We start from the raw sequence: 15,794 nt of genomic DNA on the forward strand, positions 1-15,794 counted from the left end.
TATTATTATTTGTGGGAGGGAGAATAAAAACCCAAACCTGATCAGAAGGACCAAAATATCTAAAGTCTAATAGTTTTTCTTGCCTAGTTTCCAGGTTTTCCCAAATTCCAGGTTGTACTCCAGGATGAGTACTTTAACTATTGACATTTTATTTTTTTTAAATTGCTGTACTGATGCTTTATTCCACTAAAAATGCTACTTCCACTTTTGGCAACAGTCTGACTCTCCTCTGACCTCTTGAGCCGGTGACCGTCCGGTGAACCCAGAGTGACACCAAAGTGACCGTCCCTGGACAGACCCAAACACAGACCAAGACGACCACACAGACATGAGCTGCCATGTGCTCAGTAGTCTGTTTTCACTTTCTTCTCACATCCTTTATCTATTAAGAGAAAAGAGGCTCCCGGAAAGCATCAAAGCATTTAGATACAGAGCACAAGAATGTAGAATAGATAACGCTTCATTTTATCTCAGCCTTTAAATATTAAAAGGCAGCTTGTGACCATTTAATAGCAGTTGATACACAATATGATGAAGTCCAGTTTCATCATGGTCAGTGCAGCGGTTAATACCAGCAAGAAGTTTCTGGGTTCAAATCGTCCTTGGGCTTTACTTTGAAGGTGTGTGTGCTGATCCTAGAGGGATAAGGGGCTTAAAGTCCATTATGTTTGTACAGGTATGTTAATGTGGATGTTAGTTTAAAGTACGAATTTAGTAAAGTGTTATATAAATGCATCCCTTTGCAAACACAATCAAATCACAATTTCATGATTCGAAAGTATAATAATCTAAATAAAAAGCTAAATGCACATTTGATTAAATACAATACTGAAGTCATAAACTAAGAGAAAACTACCCTTGCACTGGTTTGCTTCCAGTGTCTGCTCTGAATTTAAACTTGCATGTATTCACAGTCTTGCACCAGTTTGTTAAGGCATTAAAGTACATTATAACCGGCTCTTTAAACAATTACACACCATGTCAATGTAATAAGAAACACTCTTTTATCATGTAATACATGTTTGTTTTTTTAAACTCTACCTTTATTTCCCCCCAGTTTGTTTAAATATTTAATGTAATCTTTTACAGTTTACAGATTTGATGCTTTATAAATTCTGGTTAAACTGGTAAGAAATTCACTTAATATAAATTCGTTTTGAGAACCTTTTGAGGTTTCAGGTTGGAGGATATCCTGCACAGATGGAGGCAAACGTGGGTGTTTCTCATTCTGGGTGAAATAATGTCAGTAAAATCACATGGCCTTACTCTGGTTTCTCTTCAGAGGATTAAGCCCCTCGAGGCATTTGGCGCTATACAAATAAAAGTGAATTGATCTGAAATGAATTTATATATTTTTCCACTGGACACCAAAACAAATTAGGATCTTTCTGCGCACCACAACATCACTCATCCTCAGTTTCACCTACATTGCGAGTACCGGTGCTCCTGCCAGTCGGACTCGATCAGCTCGGGGAAGAACGCTGCCAAATCCTGGTCTTGCTCCTGCAACATGCAAGAAGGACTGGAAGTGCTGTAGAAGTCCACGATTTCCCCGGGTCCGAAAACTTGAAACTCCATATAGTCGAACATGATCTGTCGTGAGTCTCCGTGAAGTCCGTATGGGAATGTCGTCGGCATAGGAAAATCCTTCAGAGAGGGTGATTTCTCTCTGCACCGAAGTAGTTTAAAACCCACTTGATGCAAACTGTGTTAACACTGAAGCATGTCTGCGTTATGTTCAGAGGGGAGCAGGAACAAACCTATATTTCCCACAGATGGTCACAAACTGCATGTTGATGCGCAGCCAGCGGGCTGTAGTCCTCCATCAGAGAGCATCGGTAAAGCGCATTCAGGCTGCTTTGCATAACAAAGTTTGTTGCAGAACTTCTTCCACTTATCTCTTCTTTATTGACAAATGTCTCAATTCAACCTGCTTCATACTAGTTATGTCACAGCGACCGATGGTGTTACCTAATGTATGCGAGTGAACTCTCCGTGAACCTCCTCCTCCGCTGCTGCCCTTCACATGACCCAGCCGCTGTCTGACATCACCAGCAGAGGTGGAAACGAGCACTGAGGTCCTTTACTCGAGTAAAAGTATCCGTACAGGGTGGAAAAGATAAAAGCAGCCGGCCTCAGTCGAGATACCTTTCAGGAGCTAACTTCAGAGAGTTAAAATTAAAAGTTTGCCACTATTGATAAAGGACTTCACCTCTTATAACCGACCCAGAATGGACAGTAAAAGTATCAACAATGATCCATCACAGAGAAGAGCCATGAAACATTTAACGATGCAATACGACGACCCACCTCACATCAGAGTTTCTGTCTTTAAAATTTAATTAGAATCAGCTGAGTGCCAACACGAGGCACAGATGTATGAAATATTTACTATTATATATTCTGAAGTGGATTTTTTTTTTCATATACTCATCTGTAATAGAATAGAATAGAATAGAATAGAAAAATCCTTTAATTGTCCCACAAGGGGAAATTTGGTTGTATCAGCAGCAAAAAAACAAACAAACAAACCCCTTACAAAGAATTCATATGATGCAGCACCACATAAAAGAAGCTGTGATAAATCCTGTGGTGACTCTAAGCCTGTGATGCATGTGCTATTTTAACATCTTAACAGCCTTTTTAGGATAATTTACTACAGAAATTTGTTGAGTCACACATTGTAATTTCTTACTGTGAAATAGGCAGCAGAAAAAAAAGGGAAAAAAGACTCACGTTTACTACATGTTTTTTTTAATCATTGAATACAAAAAATAATCCCTTTATTATTGTGGGGAAAGTTGGAAATTCATCATAAGTCTGAATATTTTGGAGACCTGTAAGAATTAAGGTTTGCCTTGATAGTGCTTGAGATAGCTGACAATATGTACTCATGTCCCTGCTATATGGAGCTGAAATTAAGTTCACTTACCACAGTTAGGTTATAGCTTATCATATAGACTGGAGTCAGAAAGTTACAAAAAATCAACCAATCAGCACCCTTAATGATGACAACTACACATAATTTACTGAGAGAATTTCACATAAAACACAATAAATTCAACAGCATCAGTAGGAACGAACCCGTTGAAGTTGGCTGAAGTATTGAAGTATTCTGTGTTAAATCACACAGACATTTTTTTTAATTCTTATATCCTTATTTATTTTTGGTGCTAATATCTTACCTAGCAAGTGGCTTTTATAGAATGTTGAAAAGTTCATTATTATAATAGTAACAAAAATAATAATAATTATTATTATTATTAAGCTTCACCTTTTACCTGTTTTTGAGCAGATGTACAGTAATTAAGTCATTACATTTCATCCCTTGTTCCATATTAATTACGTATCTTTCTTTCTCATTAAAAACAACTGCATTACTTCACTTAATTTCTTGCTACGCTTCTTTCACAGGTATTGTTCACTCTTACCTTAAACCTGCATTTTTCCAATTGCCAGCAGGGGAATGACTTCTTTTGGTCTGATTGAAGTCTGATTGAACTTTACTGAGAAGTAGCCCCTTGAGTTTATGGTCTCCTCTCTTAGTTTCAATAAATTCATACAACATAAAGCTCATTTTGCAAATATGGTCACTATTAGAGCTAAAGAAGAGGTTAAAGCAGAGTTTGCTTTACCATGTGATTGACAAATCAATAGCCAACAAGTGTGCAGTGTTCCTTGGTTATATCTAACTTGTGCTTGTGGTGTGTGGTTTAAAAACGCAATGATGGAGGAACTTGTGGGTAGCTGACTAGTCCAAAGCCCAACATTGGGTAGCAGAAGTAGTAGTAAGTTGGACTAATAATTCATAATTTGAATCTACAAAACCAGTTATTTGCTTTTTTTTTCACAAGATGTTGCAACACCACCTGCAACTAGTCACAGACAACAGCATTTTTTAATATCTATGTGATATTGCATGAAGGCTGTGTCAGAGTAACCTGTAACCACTCAATAAAAGCAATATGACCATGTTTTCTACATGTGCATTGACATTAGCCTGCAGTGAAACAAGACTGCTGGCCCCAGCCAACTGGAAACTAGTAACTGAGCCCACAGAGTTCACCCGAAAGTGTTCACTGAGCTCAAAAAGAAATGGAGTCAAAGACCATTTTTCCACACAACAGGAAGTCAATTTGCAGCCAAAGGAGTTACTCAACTCCTGCTCATTAAAAAGAATAGAAGTTTAAGGCAGCGTTGGCTTTGCTTTTTAACCCTAGAAATTTTGTCAACCTTGTAAATTAGACCGTTCCTGTTTTTGAAAAATCTTTTTCATCCCCAGTTCTTGAAGAGTTGGGTATTGTGTAAAATGTAAATAAAAACAGAATGCAGTACTTTACAAACCACTCAAAGCAATATAAAACATGAGAACACTGAGAGATGTTACTATTTTATAAAAAATAATATCTATTTCTGAAAAAGATGGTAAAATGTGTAAAATTGTCCTGTCCCAACACATGTCGATGCCAAGTTTGATTTACCCCATAAGTCTAGACTTCAATGGCAAAAGTAGCTCTTTGTAATGTTCGCGCAGAAGATTTGACTTTAAGTTTTTTGCTTGAAAAATAAGAATAAGAAAATAAGAAAGGAAGAGCTGATGAAGAATAAATGGACTAACTGAGAAATCTTGTCGAGGAAAATTCATGGTAAGTTCTGAATATTTACTACAGTTAAAATAGGTTTTATTACGTTAAGATGGTTTTGCAACCTGGATTTGATGTTTATGATGACTTGTTGATGTAAAATAATAGTTTTTTATATACTGTAAGAGTATTTAATATAGTAAGAGCTGGATGCCAGCTGTAGCCAACTTTTGGAGGAATAATACCTGTGGTTTTGCAACTATTTCTTCTTTCTACTCATGAAAAACTGTATCAGCTTTTCTCCTGTTAAAAATCCAGTGCACATTCGCTTGAAGGGAGAACTTATTCCTTCATCTTGATTTCAGGTCAGAATAAACTTAGCAGTTACTTTTTCTAACAGACTCCTCTAGTAACCTGAACTTAGCTGTTACTGCATTTAATTTCTTTTTATTACAAAGAATTATTAGTTTGCAAATATGTTTCATAGGACCACATAGGGAAAATTTTGAATCCGATAACAAGAACTTGAGCCTAAATCCTCATGTTTTTATTGATAATCGAAATAATGCAACGGTAGTTATTTTTATACAACGAGCAAAAAGAAAGTGCTGATGAAATATTTGGTACACAGAGTTTTCAAAAAAAAAATGCAAACCAACAGAGTCTAAAAATGTTATTAAAATTTGCTCATAGGATACGGTGATAAACTGTGATACTCTTGGCTGCGTAGATTTTGTCACAGATTTACATCGGATTCCCTTTCTGATGCAACCCTCCCATTTTTCCAGCTTGGGACCTCGTGAAACTAGATTTGTATCTTCTCCCAGTCTCAAACCAGGGAGCTTTTGCTTATAAATGAGGCTAATATATAATAATTACTACAATGTGGAACCACTGACAGTGTACTTTCTTTCTGTCTTATTTCTTTTATTTATATGTATGTTTGAATAACTGAGACTTTAGACAGAAAAAAGTTACTGTGTTCCTTACACACATTATGTTATGCTAATGTTGCGTTTGTCATAATTTGCAACCTGCTTACATAGTGACAGCTGTATGATCACCGGACCGTTCAGAGACTTTTCTGCCCCATTGAATCAATATCAAAGAAAAGCTACTTGTTTGATACTAATGTTTCATTTGACAGTTTTACCAAAGAGACTTTATGTGTCTGACCTGAATCAAAAAAGCAACCTTTCTCTTGCAAAGCAAATGTGCTAACCACCCTACCACCTTAGAACAACATAAATATAGTGTATTAAACAGCCATAACTGCGACTTTATGCTAAAGCTGGGGCAATTTTCTTACAATGTTATCAAATGTAATGTTTTTGAAAGGAAATGTAAGGCAGTAACAATATTGTTACTACAATGGCGCTGTAGTTTTACGTTTTTATGTTTCCATCCATCCATCGCTTATCTGGATCGTGAGTCAAAGCAGAGATGCCTAGAGAGAACTCCCTCTGCCCAGCCACCGTTCCAGGGTGGCCTGAGTTTGCACAGGCCTCCTGCTTGTAGAATAGGCTTAAAACACCTGACCTGGGAGGTATACTAATTAATCTGGTAAATAGTTCCTTTTGTTATGAAGGAGTAGAGACTGTGCTTGGAGTCCCACCCAAATGACTGAGCTCTTCCCCTTAAGGGAGCCCAGCCACTCTTCAGAGAAAGTTAATTTCCAGGAGCTCATTCTTTTAGTTACTTCCCAAGATGCTCATGAGCATCAGTGAGGATAGGATGTCAGAACTCTAAGTATTACTGAAATTATGAGTAGTGTTATTTAAACGTAAACGTTTAGAGCCAGAAGACATCACCACTACACTGTACCAACCAACTAGCAATTCCAGCCATCCATCCATTCTTCTTCTGCTTATCCTTATCAGGGTCATGGCGTGCTGGAACCTATCCCAGCTACCATAGAGTGAGAGGGGGGTGGACAAGATGTCAATCTGACCCAGGCCTAACACACAGAGACAGACAACTATTCACACTCACATTTACACCTATAGGAAATTTAGAATCACCAATTAACCTAACCCCACTAACTGCATGTCTTTGGACTCTGGGAGGAAGCCAGAGCATCTGGAAAGAACCCAAGCAAACATGGGGAGAACATGCAGGGTACAGAGGACAGGTAGGCAAATGTGTTTTCAAACCAACAATGTAGCTGATTAGCCTTGAATACATCAGATTTTGTTCCAGAGTCAACACAGCAGCTGACTTGGTTTGGAGGTTAAACTTCAGACTGCTGACTCACCTGTATGGAGACAATAAATAGCTGATTGTTATTTAAATGGCAGTGGCCTTCTACTTGTTTTTTCAGAATTGTGCACACTCTTTTCAGCTTTATGCTTTTAACTCTTTCCTGAATAAAGATGACATTTGACAACCTCCTTGTACCCTTAGTTACAAGTTTTGACCCCTCAATAAAGACATGGTTTGACAACCATTAGAATAGGCAGAGACCACGCTCACTAAAGTCTGATGCACAGCCAGTCATTTTGTTCTATAAGCAGGCCTGAAATATGACAGGAAGTGCTCTGTTGAGAAAAGCGCTTTAGCAGTTACTCCTCGTAGGTTTTCAAGGGGTAAAGAGTTAAAAAGAGAGACCCATCTGTTTTAAATAAAGGGCATCAAAGTAAATGTGATAACACTGGTATTGGCATTCCATGATTAAAACCATGTGGCCTTTTACAAAATCAATACTTCCCAGGCTCCGTTTCTCTTAATTCATGTCCGGTTTAAGTCTTGATCCTTGACTCTAAGTGAGAAGTATTTCCAGTTAGAAGAATTCATAATTAAATCTACCAGAAGATAAAGTAGGTCAGCTGTAAGATGGGTTAGTGGGTGGGGGAAGGAAATCTGTTCCACTTCAAGATAATGGAAGTAATTTACAGCATTTTTTAACTGGAAATGACTGGAATAACCTAAAAAAAAAAAGACACAAAAGAATCTGCACATGTAGTTGTCTGTGTCTATCCACTGGAAAGGCACAGAGTGCTATAGCGTGTGGTGCCAAAGCAGGAAGCCAAAGCTATTTTTTAAAATATAAATACACTTGATCTCCTTCAATGCCACTGCTAACCCCATTGAGGCAGAGAGGCAGCACAGCTCCAATGTTAAAAGAGGCTAATTACTCCCAGTATCTCCCACACTCCAGGGAGGCGAGGTCATGCAGAGGACAGGCATGTGAAACATTCCTACAGCCTGCTGCTGCTAGACCTCCCTCCCACCTCAGTCTTCCCCTGTCCTCCTTTCTTTATCCATCCTCCCCCGCACCGCTTCTTCTCTCTTTCCTATGTCCCACTTAGCATCACTTACATTTTTTCTTACTGTCCATCTTCCCAATATTCATTTGTTTTCATTTGCATGTATTAAGCCATCCATCATTGATTATTGTGGCATAGGGCCAAGATACAATGATCTATTCACATTAAGTTAGCAGGCTATGACTCTATAGGCATTTATAATTATGCCATGTAACAACTGTGTTGAGAATATTAGCATCTGATGTAAAGCAAGTTTAATGTTAACCTGTTTACCATTTTAGTTTAACATGTAAGCATGGTAAGATTTGCTACACATCAATAAACACACAGTAGACCTGAATCTGATAGCAATACAGATATTTAGCCATAAATCAGGGCACTTGATACATTTTTGCCAGATGATGGTGCTCTAAGACAAGCTGGGTATTGACCACATATATCTTAATACTACACACTGTATCTTAATGTGTGGATAGCACTACTCATAGAATACTATCTGCTCCAAATGTGCCAAATACCTAAACCAGTGGTGTCAAACTCATTTTAGCTCACAGTGAAACTATAAATACTGCCCTGCCAAAAAGTCACCAACAGGGTTTTAACGGGGCAAACAGTAAAGAGCTCTAGATTGGATAATTACTGTAGTGGCTGGCAACAGGTTATTTAACCAACTTCTCTTAAACAACCACACCTGAAGACAGATCCTGTAGTCATGGAAAAGATATTATTCTGTTTCAAAAGAGACAAATTATTGACTTGCATCAAGGAAGGAGGACAACTAAGGAAATTCTATCCAGTGCATTATTAAGGCATTTAAGGATAGTATAGTGAATCCATCTTTTTTAATTGTTTTTTTGTTTTTTTAATGATTGTGAATAGAGCTCACTTTAAGGTCTGGTGAAATGAAATTTTGTGCAAAATGAGAAGTGCAACTCATGCATATGTTAAATAGAAAAGACAAAAGAGCCTTTCCATATGGACAATATGAAGGGATCTGAAGTAATTCGGATTTAATAGCTATATAGTCCGAAGATACCAGTAGCAGTGAGGCTAAATCTGGGGAAAAAAAGGCTTTGGTTTACTAGTAAGCATACATGTTAGACTCATGAGCAATAGAAAATGTTAATGTGTTCTAATGAGTCCAGATTTACCCTGTTCCAGACTGATGGGTAAAATGTTCAAAACAGAAACTGATGGTGAGATTTCCAGATTGAGTGAACAGAATTAATTTACATTATAATTTACACATAGAAATGCACAAAACTTCAACACATTATTTTTTTTTTTTACCACTAAACAACAGTTTTGTTTTACATCTGCAAGAATTAAACAACTTTTATACCTTTAAAACGTATTTTTCCTTTACTGTCGTTTTACGAAATATATTGCTCCACCAGCGCCCAGGCCGTTATATTTCTTTCCAAAGAACATTGTCACAAAAGTCATGAAAGTTTTTATATTCTAGATCCCCATAAATGGGCAGGTCTTTTTATTTGAATCTTAGCCATGAATGACAATTGCAGTCAGCATACTGGATCGGTAGGAGTGGTACATAAATGTATCTCCAAGTTATTGTACAGTACACCACTTGAGTGAATGTACTCAAAAACTCTGACAGCACATGTAGCCGTTCAAGGAGGTGTTGTATTCAGTATTGTGCCTTTTTGCAGCTTGGAATGCTTTCCCACAAAGTTAATAAAACCCATTTTGTGCATTTATGAGTCTCCAGCATTTAGTTCAGGATATTGCACCAAATGGCAAGTGGGCCCTAAATGACCAACAGTCAAACAGATCCTCAGCATTCCTTTTTGCATCTTTACAACCAGTTGTAAACCCTCACTTAAAAACTTAACACCACGGAGGGGTAATTTATTAGTGCAATATATCTCTTTATTTTTACTGTCGCACTAGATGACAGAGGCAAAGTCCTCTTTGAAGTTATATTTGACTTTCTACAAGGTTTTACTTGGTAAATACAAAACTATTCTCACTGCTTGATCTGTGATTTCTATGATTTTTATAATATGAAACATCTGTGCAATGTCTCTTCTTGTATATGGAGTATTTTTCACCTTCACTGGACAGTGCAGTATACACACTGCACTGTATACAAGTATATACAGTATACAAGAAGAAGGAGGAAATAGAAGAAGAAGAGAGAGCAGGAGAGACACACAGGCTTGAAGGCAGCCATGTGGCATAAGGTCACCTGCTCAGCCAGTGAGCTAAACTGACTCAACATGAAAGAGCATGCTTTAACCCAAACTGCAAACCTTTCTCAGCCATAACCAAGTTGTGTTTTTTGACTAAACCTAACCAACGAGTGCAAGTAAAAAGGAAGAGGAGTTAATGTCACATTGGGCACCCATAATTCAATTACATTTTTCAGTTCCAATCACAACCACAGTTGCCTCAAGGAACTTTGTATTGTAAGGTAAAGACAATATTGAAGAGAAAACCACAACAATCACATGACCTCCTAATAGCAACCACTTCCAGTGGGAATGAAAAACTCACTTTTAAAAGGAAGAAATCTCCAGCAGGCTTTGAAGAGTGATGCTCAGCCCTGGAGTACATGGCCCAATTTAATTTGCATTCATATCTTTTTTTCTTTTCTTTTGAACAAAAAAATGTAATGCTGCAGTTGTCATGATCCTGAGTCCATGACTCAGTGATTTTGTGTTTGGTGTATTTATTGTTATTATTTTCATTATTATTTGTGTTTTGGGATTTTAGATACTGGGTTTCTGGGTTTGTGCTCCCTCTGTTGGTCCCTGGTGTTAGTGTTCCCCTGTCTCGTCAGGTTAATCAGGTCCAGCTGTGTCTCCCACCTGTGTGTGAATTCCCAGTATCTCTCTGTGTATTTATAGTGTGTGTTTGCCTCTGTTCCTCGTTGTGTTGTCTGTGTTCATCCTCTGTGTTACCTTGCGTACTCTGCGAATCCCCTGCGTGCTCTCCCTGCTGTCCTCCCTTCATGTTCAGGTTTGCTACTCTTTGGTTTAGTTTCTCCCAGTTTAGTCCATCCGTAGTTCTGTTTTGCCATCCCCACTTTATGTTTGGTATTCTTAATAAATCACCCTCACATCTGAATAAGTGCTGCATTTGAGTCCTCCTTCCACACATCACACGGCTGCTGCCCCAGTCGTGCCAGCAGTTAAAGGAGAGATGAAAAACAGTACTGTCTGTTTTGTACATGTTATTAACCGTAGTAAACCGAATTCAGTCGTTAAAAGCAAGCATTTTAAAAGCTGTTTAAAGTAATTTTTAAAAGTTATGTAATAGAAGGAAGACTGCTGTACTCATAAATATACATAGACTGCTGTATAGTTATGTATTCCAATGACTTGACAAATAGATGGATAGATAAAACTTCATTAATCCCTCAGTTTGGTTCTTCCGGCAAATTCAGTAAATTTTCAGAAGCTTAGCATTAATCCATTAAATACGATGCTGTTGTTGGGCATCTCTGTTCTGCCTAATCGCATTTTATGTATGCTGCTGGAGAGCGGCTAAAAACATTACACCTTATAATTTACTATTAATTTAAAGATCACAAATAGATCTTTCAAACTACATATAACCATTTAGCATTTGTACATGTATATTATCATCATCTTAATATGTCTTTCTTCTCCTCCACCATTTCTCTTTTGCTTCCCTTATTTCCAATATTGTGGCAAATGCTTCACGTTAGCAGATTAGATATGAGACTCTCCCATCTACGGATAGCTGACAACGAGCCAGCTAACAAACAACAGCTGCTTAAGTTGCCACATCAAAGAGGGCACAGCAAATTCTGTCATGGTCCGCAGGTGCCATTTAGGATGTGATGCTGAAGCCTTACAAGCTTATAACTGAACAGTAGCAAGTAGTGGCAGCTGATTAGGCAGTAAAAACTTTAAAATATTTAATGCCACACAACACATTTTACTGATGACATTTGTTGGTGGTTTGGCGGGGTGTGGTTTATAGCTCAGCTGCAGGGGAGAAATGGAGCAGCAGGTTGTGGTGTCAGAAGAGGCTGACTCACACACCTGACCTCCATCCTTGAATCATGTCTTCCCTTTAAAGGATGTTGCTGGAACCGGAGGGGACAACGGTGTGGCAGCTGGAAAGTTGCTCAGACAGAGAGTGTAAAAATCTATAAACAATAGAACGCAAAGCAATTTGCAACGCCGTGTGTGTGGGTACTCATTCATGTCACAGTCGTATTGAGTGTTGCTAAATTGAAAATAGCTGATCACTGGACTTTAGCTCTAAATAGATGATCAAATTAGACATTAGGGAGATGTTTAGGGACGTTTAAAAGATTAACACACTTTTCTCTGATTTGACGGTGGCCAACCATGTTTGATTTATTTATTCTTCAATGCAGGAAACAAACACACTAAATCCCATAAAAGCAACCTTACAATGTGATTACATCATGATTAGGAAAGTTAAGTTTAATAGATACATCAAACATTTCTAGTAATAAAACAAGCCAATGCATTGTGTAGCATATTTGTAGAGCAGTTTTCAAAAATAAGATTATACAAAGTGACTTATAAAACCTAAATGATTTCTTCTATAAAATATAAGGTAGATAAAGACAAAAGAGACATTTTACTACAATTATTAAAATCAAATGGGTGTTGTCTGTAGAGTGTAATGTAAATGTATGAATAATGAAGGAAAATATGATAAAATGTTACGTCAAAATGTCAAAAGGTTACTTTTGACTAATTATTTTTGTTTTGTTTTCAGATTTAAATTCCAGGTTCATTCAACTATTAAACTGCAACAGTGGCACTCCAGGTTAAATCTAGGAACAGACTACTTTTAAAAATGATATCATATATTTAAAAAGATTTAAATCCAACTCAAACAAACTCAAACTAATGGCTATTAATAGGTATATGACTAATCTAAGTTATTTAACTTTCCAATCATTTAGCCATAAAAAGAGTCAAAAGAAGAAAAAATAATTCCACATGGCTTATTGCTGCTTATTGATAAACCAAGAGATGTCACGTGGTTTCATTTATAAACAAATAAAACCTTTGAAAAAACAAAATTTAGGAGAATTTGTTTATCAGTCACAAGGCACGCAGTTTTAAAGACAGGCTAAAAACATATGCAGTTACTACCATCAAGTTTTTTACTTAGTAAATCATTGTATTAATAAAGTATCCATGTGTCATTTACTTGACCTTTATCTACTAAATATATATTACAACAGAATTTCTTAACACAAACCATGTGTAAAATTTTGTCAAACATAATTATTCTTACCAAACTAGGGTGACCAGATTTGTTTGGCTCTGGTCACCTTAGAGATAATGTGACAGGTTCCTCATTTGAAAAATAAGTTATATTGATTAACTCATTTAGTCATAGTTGTCTTTGTCAAGGGAATGTTGTACAAGTCGTTTGTGTCATGTTGACTGTCTCCTGTTTTCTGGGCTGAATCTTCCATTGCAGCTTGATGTCAGCTGGTTCCTCACTTGCTAGTTTTGCACTTAGCTAAGAAGGAATAAAATAATTGGCATTTTCTGGCAACATTTTCTTCTGTGTGAAATTCAATATAACCTCAAATCAGAGTTTTCTTCTATCGTTCCTACTTCTAAAAAACAATGGAGAAGAGAAAACAATTACCTGTTGGAGGACCTGGGTGTTAATAGTGTGATCTGTCAAGTTAGTGTCAGTTTGAATCCTTATTTTAACCACAGTTGTATGCACCACTGTATCTGAAGAATATAAAATATAAAATCACAGCTGTGGAGCAAAGGGCTAGGAAGCTAAGTGAGGCTCCACTCAGACTTGAGCTCAGATCACCGGATTCAAAGTCCAGAGTGCTAACCATTACACCATGGAACCCTGCTGAAAGCAGAAAAAAGTTCTTTGTCAAACACCCATAAAACTGTAGTTCCTGGTAAAGTGATGGGGATTTTTACATGGCCGACGACAGTTTGGGTGTCATACCTGCTGCGAATCCCACCTTGACGTGACCCCGACAGAGGCTTGCAGGTCCTCGTTAGTATAGTGGACAGTATCTCCGCCTGTCACGCGGAAGACCGGGGTTCGATTTCCAGACGGGGAGTGAGCAGTCTCCTTCTCTGCTCTGCCTTTTACCTGGAATGACCACACACCCGTTAATCGCACGCTACGTGCATTTTTTTTGCACAGAGTCCATCATTCAAAAAGACCCTGTGGAATTTCTCCACCAGATCCTAGTCGATCTAAAAATCTAGTCCTATAATGGGTTTGAAACAACATCAATTCCACCTGTGCACTCACAAGTCAAAAATGTCTTCTAGGCAAGAGCTCCCATGAGAAGAGAAGCTAGTCCAAGAGAACTCTGCTTGTCCAGCGTTTTCTCTGCTTTACTTGCGTCCCTATTAACAAATAAGTCTCGTGTGTTTGTCTTCTGTAGGTTGTGTGCTAGCCTGACAAAGAACATCAAAGAGCTTGTCAACAAGAAGATCAGCTCCCATTTGAAGAGATGCTATCTCGAGATCACAATTTGGATTGTCAATATAACCATAAATGGGGGAATGCTTGAAAAATGACACAAATGGGAGTTCCCCGCTTCTCACTAGTCCTACATGATCTGTCATAAAAGTCCTCAAATTTAAGAAGGCATCGAATTGCCCCTCTAATGACGAGTGGGCATGCACGCTCCGTTTCCGTAGTGTAGTGGTTATCACGTTCGCCTAACACGCGAAAGGTCCCTGGTCCGAAACCAGGCGGAAACATGCTTCTTTGTTTCCCGATACAAAAGTGTCTGCCTGCAGGCATTGCTTTATCTTATGGGGTTGTACTGCTGTTTGGGACAAAGAGGAGAGAAAGTACTCAAATCTTGTACAGGGCTCTGACGCTTGTAACCTTTGGATGCTCATGTTGCTAAAAAGTTGTCTATAGCCCAAATTTCAGGAAATTTCACACAAATCAACATGTCTCCAGTCACCATATTTACTGAAGATGCAGGCACAGACTAAGCTCTTGGAAATGAGTGTCTCTAGCTGGCCTGCCCAGCACTTGGGCCTATTTTCAGCCAATGCACAACGCCATCAACCGCATGGCCTCTTTAGGCAACAGTTCTGCTGCTCGAGGTTCTGGGCTTCTTAGGGCAGCATATGTCGAGCTGCGCTTGCTTCAGAGAAGTCCTAAATGTCAAAAGTTTAAGTGAGCCTAACATCGAGTCTATAGTTCAGATTCCTTGCTAGCGAGCGTCTGTCTCTTCTCCACGGTTCCTTCCGTTCAAGGGCATGATAGTAACCTGCCATCAGATTTGTCAGATTGGCCAGATTACTGATTGAGACACATTCCAAAGCAAAGCAAGCCATCGCTCACCGTTTCCGTAGTGTAGTGGTTATCACATTCGCCTCACACGCGAAAGGTCCCCGGTCCGAAACCGGGCGGAAACATGGGTGTTTTGCTTCTTAGGTCACAAGGGAATTGATGTTCACTGTTTAGACAACTCTGCTTGTCCAGCATTTTCTGTGTTTTACTTGCGTCCCTACTGAGAAATAAGACTCCTAGTTTTGTCTTCTATAGGTTGTGTGCTAGCCAAGCAAAGGACATCAAAGAGCTTGTCAACCAGAAGCGGCAACAGAGTTAGAAGTGAGAAGAGTACAAGGGGAATTGTTGCCTTGAGTCACGGTGGCCAATGAAAGATACAGCAGGACGCTGAAGTGGAAAGTGCAGTACAAGAGCATGAGCGAGGTTTGGTGCGGCATGAAGACCACGCGCAGATGGGATCAGCCAACAGAATAGGAGTGGAATTGACTGGGCCACTAACTTGTTCTTTAAGTCATTAGACTCTCATGCTAGCTTGTGCTAATGCTAATGCGGAGCAAAGGGCTAGAAAGCCAAATGAGGCTCCACTGAGACTTGAACTCAGATCACTGGATTCAGAGTCCAGAGTGCTAACCGTTACACCATGGAACCCTGCTGAAAGCAG

The 15,794-nt window shown here is 38.5% G+C and overlaps 3 non-coding genes across 3 annotated transcripts; 2 read left to right on the forward strand and 1 right to left on the reverse strand.

Annotated features, from left to right (window-relative positions):
* The first annotated feature begins 14,513 nt into the window (after positions 1 to 14,513).
* On the forward strand, positions 14,514 to 14,586 carry trnav-aac. Its single transcript has one exon. It is a non-coding gene; the product is annotated as a tRNA-Val (tRNA).
* Positions 14,587 to 15,185: 599 nt separating this feature from the next.
* trnav-cac lies at positions 15,186 to 15,258 on the forward strand. The gene has a single exon. It is a non-coding gene; the product is annotated as a tRNA-Val (tRNA).
* Positions 15,259 to 15,709: 451 nt separating this feature from the next.
* On the reverse strand, positions 15,710 to 15,781 carry trnaq-cug. Its single transcript has one exon. It is a non-coding gene; the product is annotated as a tRNA-Gln (tRNA).
* Positions 15,782 to 15,794: the final 13 nt, after the last annotated feature.

Source organism: Simochromis diagramma, unplaced genomic scaffold (genome assembly GCF_900408965.1).
Source record: "Simochromis diagramma unplaced genomic scaffold, fSimDia1.1 OVJJ01000361.1, whole genome shotgun sequence".
Taxonomy (NCBI): Eukaryota; Metazoa; Chordata; class Actinopteri; order Cichliformes; family Cichlidae; genus Simochromis; species Simochromis diagramma.